The 5,288-nt window shown below is 32.5% G+C and overlaps 1 protein-coding gene across 1 annotated transcript in view; it reads left to right on the top strand.

The window, feature by feature from the left end:
• Positions 1–5,122: 5,122 nt before the first annotated feature.
• LOC110032522 overlaps positions 5,123–5,288 on the top strand; it is a gene marked incomplete in the record, with an annotated part of 67,817 nt that continues 67,651 nt past the window's right edge. Inside the window, 1 exon segment of the mRNA XM_020736181.1 lies at positions 5,123–5,282.

Here is a 5,288-nt window from a genome sequence, read left to right as displayed (position 1 = left end):
TAAGCAAAACACACTAATTAAAATAATAAACATAAATCTTTTTTTTATTTTTATTTTTTAAATACAAGCACATATATAAAAGCAACACTATAATTTTTTTACAATTAAAAATTGAAATTTTTCTGAGTCAAAAAGGTTTCATTGTTAATTTCCCCGGCAACTGTGCCAACTACTTGACTTGACCCGCAGTTACGTAATTATTTAGTTTCACAGATACAACCAAAAGCTTGCCCTAATTTATATCTAGTGGCTAGTGTGCAAAATTAAATATTTTATAAAGTTGATAAAGAGGATTTACACACTAGGGGTTTACTCAAGTATACATATCTTTTCAAGTAATATAGAATTTTCTTTAAAAATCTCAGTATCGATCCCGCGGGAATTAACTAAAACTCTTATAAAATTGACTTTAATAAAAACTACTTTTCAATTATAGAAAACTTACATAGTAAATGATCACAACTTTTTGTGGAATATCTAATCCTATAGAATTAAAGGAATGCTAGTATGCTAAACAAATTCAAAATGAAAATGCAAGACAATTTAAAAATGTTTTAAAATGTAAAGTTACCTCTACTTTAAACTAATAATGCAGGAAGAGTTTAAATTTGTATAAAACATCATTCCTCTTACAATGAGTTTATAAGTAGTGTTTAAAAATAATTTTAAAATATAACTAAGGTATTTTGCCAAAGAGGAGCAATTCTATTCTTTACCCTCTATCAAGTGCATAAAGAATGTTGGCTAGTCTAGAGTTTGGTCCCAAAACCTATGGTTAGGTTGGCAAGATACTAGCTCTCACTCTAGAGTTCCCACTTCCCTCCTTTGAGGCCTAACATCTCATTTTAGTTTGCAAACATCTGGACCAAATTGGGGATTTTAGTTTGTCACCCTAAAATCTCCAATTCTACGCCCAACAAAACTTATTTCTCTATTTATTTGCACTTAACCTCAAGGACTACATTCTCATCCATGAGGCTAAATGTGAATCTTACTATGTTGGAACATAGCCCGCTTCAGATCACTAAATTTTACAACAAAGTTTAAAAAAAGAATTGGCTAGATTGACAAGTAAGTGAAGCATAGTACTTGAATAATCACAATTTATGGAATTTTAAAAGCACTTCTTCTAAACTACATTCCTACACATAATTATTCCTCATTGCAGGGAGAAAAAACAAAGGAAACTACTTAGATCTCATGGGGAAGAAACAACAACATATGGATTTACAAAAAAAAATAAAAGTTTACAAGACAAGACAAAGTAAAATAAACAAAGTGCACAACTTATCTTAAACTCTTTCTTAATTAATCATTCAATTTCCTTTGAATCACTCACTCCCCTTACAATTCACTCCCAACTTATTTAGAATCTGCAGTGAAGAAGATGTCTCTCACTTCTCCTCTTCTCCTCCAAGTCCTATGCAAACCTCCAAGACTTTCTCCTCTCTAGGAAGAATCCAGTTCTCTAAAAAAGACTCCCTTTTTGTCCTCTCAAAAGTCTCTCTTTTAAATATCTAGAAGTCTCTTTAAATAGAGCTCTCAAAATCCCCAGGAGTCTCTTCAAGCACCTCTTCAAAATTCGTCCCAGTTCAATGGATCTTCTAGATAACCGTCTCTGGTGCCTAGGAGCTATATCAAAATTGGCCTTTTTGCTTCATTTGACTCCAATATGCTTCATTTTTGCTCCATTTGCTCCATTTACTTCATTTAGGGTCCGTTTGGGGCAGCTTATAAGTGCGGGCGAAATTTTCAAAACGTCGTCGCAGCTTATAAGTGCGGGCGACATTTTCAAAACGCCGTCGTACCGTTTGGTTCGCGCTTTTCACCAGCTTATCCGAAACTGCGTTTGGGTTTTTACACTAAACGCAGATCGCGGGTCAACTCCTACGACCGGCCTGCAAGCCGCGTTTCAAGATAAGACATTAAACGCAGGCCGCGGGTCGACCCCTAAAATGCACAAGCTGCCCCAAACGGACCCTTATGTTCCTACAATAAAAAAAATCAAACATACCTTTCATTAAAGTGAAATATCATTGAAGATATGTATAACTATACAAATAAAAGCAACGTATTTTAGGCATGTAATAAAGCTACCTGGATCTTTATGTTTTTGAGGAAGTTTTTTCTGAATTATAGCGCTACACTCTTCACTAAAGGCCAAAGTCTCATTATCTATAAACTTCCTTTTCTTTTAAAGAATATCCTTGATAAAATTTACATAGCTCGACATCTGTTCCAGAGCTTCAACAAATAATATATTAATTTTTAACTTCTTGAATTATTCTAGGAACATTGAAAATTTTTTGTTTAACTTCTGTTGCCGAAGTCTCTGAGGAAACGAAGATGGTGGTCATTCTAAATTGTACTTCATTGGGGAAATAGGTTTTTCTAAGTCTTGAGGAATATCTCAATCAGACTTTTCAATTTCTCTTCTCTCAACTTCAATCTCTTTTTGAACTCTCGTCTGCAATTCTCTTCCACTTCTTAATTGGATAGCTTTAACTTGCTCTTTGTTATGGTCTTTAGGATTATTTTTTGTATTACTAGGAAGAATTCACTGAGGCCTGCTGCTAAGTGCATTGACAATTTGTCCCAGTTGATTCTCAATATTTCTAATTGTCGCTCCTTGACTTTGTAATTGATTACACATATGTAACACCATCTCTTCTATAAACAACTTTTTTTCCCTTAAATTGGTGGTTACTGTTAAATCTAGGAGGATAAGTTGGTCTTTAGTTAACATTACTCAGGTTGTTCCCTGTTAAATCTAGGAGGATAAGTTGGTCTTTAGTTAGCATTACTCAGGTTGTTCCGGTTTCTCAATGTGTTCGCTTGATTGTTCCCCCATTGCTGGTTAGCACCACTATAATTTATATTCCAGTTAAAGTTATAGTGATTTTTCCAACCTGGGTTGTAATAATTAGAATAGGATTTATTAAGTTTATTGGTAATTGCATTTAAAGTCTCAAATGTAGGAATTTTGGAATCGACCATTTGTCCTAATGAATTTTCTTCAATCACTAGAGGTGTTTGAGACAAATTCATTCCAAATAGATCTATCTTTCTTGATATTACAGCTACTTGAGATGTTAACATAGAAATAGTATCAGAATCATGAATACTAGCTATTCTTTTAGGATTTACCCTTTCAGAAGGCCATTAAAAATTATTAGTAATCATTTCTTCAATTAAATAATATGCCACATCAAAAGATTTTGACATTAAAGAACCAACACCAGTAGCATCAATAATAGATCAAAGAGATCCTACTAACCTATTATAAACTATTTAAATTATTAACCAATCAGGCAAAGAGTGATGTGGACACTTCTTAAGAAGTTCTTTAAAGCGTTCTCAAGTCTCGTATATTGATTCCCCTTCAAACTGACAAAAAGATGTAATATTATTTCTAAGCTTAGCAGTCTTTAAAGGTGTAAAATACTTGCCAAGAATTTTTGTGCTAGGTCACACCAAGTTCAAATAGATTCAGGTCCTTATGAGTCCAACCACATTTTAGCTTTATCTCTTAAGAAAAATGAAAAAGCCTAAGTCTAACAGCATCTTTAGAGACACTTTTATACTGAAATGTGGCACAAAGTTCTAAGAAATTGCAAGATGTAAGTTAGGATCTTCAAATGAAATTCCCCCAAAATAGTTATTCTTTGCCATCTAGATGATAACATATTTTAATTCAAATGTATTGGCTTCTACGGCAGGAGTTTGTATGCTTCAATAAATTTCATTTATCGTTGGGTTAGCTTAATCTCTTAATGGTTTTTATCATCTATTTAATTTTCTAAATTATTATGTAAAGTATTTGTCATTTCTTGGAAATTATGAAGTTCTTTTTTTTTCTAATTTTTATAATAGTTCGCTCTAACTTAAAATTGTAAGGCACTAATCCTTCAGATCCCGTACTACACATACACTATTAAAGATAAATTAAAAAAACAAATAAAACACAAAAAATATGTATATATATTTTTATTTTTTATATTTTTATTTTTAAATACACATAAAAGCACATATATAAATGACACTATAGGTTTCCTATATTAATTCTATAGTTAAAATTAAGATTTTCTTAAGTCAAAAGTTTTCATTGCTATCCCAGGCAACGACACCAAAAACTTGACCCAACTCGCAATTACATAATTATTTTAGTTCTGAGGTATGACCAAAATATTGACCCAATTTATATTTAGCAGCTAATGTGCAAAATTAAATATTATATAAATTTGATAAAAATGGTTTACACACTAGGGGTACTACGTAAGTATACATATCATTTCAAGTATTATAGGGCTCTAATGGAGTCCTATGTATCGATCCCGCAGGGATAGGAAAAAATTTTATAGGATGACTTTAGTAAAATATTCTTTAAACTATAGTTAACTTATATATGAAATGATAAAAAAAATTTTGTGTAATACCTAATCCTATAGAATTAAAAGGAATGTTAAGTATGTTAAGCAAATGTGGAATATAAAGGCAATCTAAAAAGGCTAAAATGTAATGTTACTACTAAGAAATTCTAAAAAATAATGTATAAAAGAGTTCAAATTTATATGAAACATCGTTCCCCTTACAATGATTTTATAATCAATGTAGGAATCAATTAATTTTAAAAATAATTAATGTATTATGCCAAATAGAATCATATCTATTCTTTACCCTCTCTTGAGTGCATAAAGAACGTTGGCTAATCAAGAGTTTATTTCTTAAACCCATGGTTAGGCTCGGAAGGTACTAGCTGTCACTCTACAGTTCCCACTTTCCTCTCACCTGAGGCTACCATCTCACTTTAGTTTCCAAACACCGGGACCAAATTGGAAATTTTAGTTTGTCACTCTAAAACCTCAAATTCTATTAAAACTTATTTCCCTATTTATTTTCACTTAACCCCATGGACTACATTCGCATCCATGAGACCAAATGTGACTCTTACTTTGTTGAGGAAAGCATAGACTTTTTGAGTCACTATATTTCACAACAGATTTTAACAAATCAATTGGCCAGATCAATAAGTAAATTAAGCAGAGAGTTTAAATCATCATAATTTATGGAATTAAAAGCATTTTTAATAAACTTCATTCTTACACAGGACTCCATTCTCTGGAGCTCCGCGCTTTCCTCGCCCTTTCGTTCACGGCCTCCTTAGATCCCTATTGTCCCGGTACCGTTGCCGTTTCTCAAACTCTGCTGGCACTGCACTTCAAATCGAAATCTACTTGCTCCTCCACAACCAAAACTCGAGGCACTTCCACTGCCAGCGGCTTTCCCTT

Source organism: Phalaenopsis equestris, unplaced genomic scaffold, assembly GCF_001263595.1.
Source record: "Phalaenopsis equestris unplaced genomic scaffold, ASM126359v1 Scaffold000960, whole genome shotgun sequence".
NCBI classification, from domain to species: Eukaryota; Viridiplantae; Streptophyta; class Magnoliopsida; order Asparagales; family Orchidaceae; genus Phalaenopsis; species Phalaenopsis equestris.
Note: the sequence above shows the minus strand (reverse complement) of the source record. Positions and strands in the feature narration are given on the sequence as shown.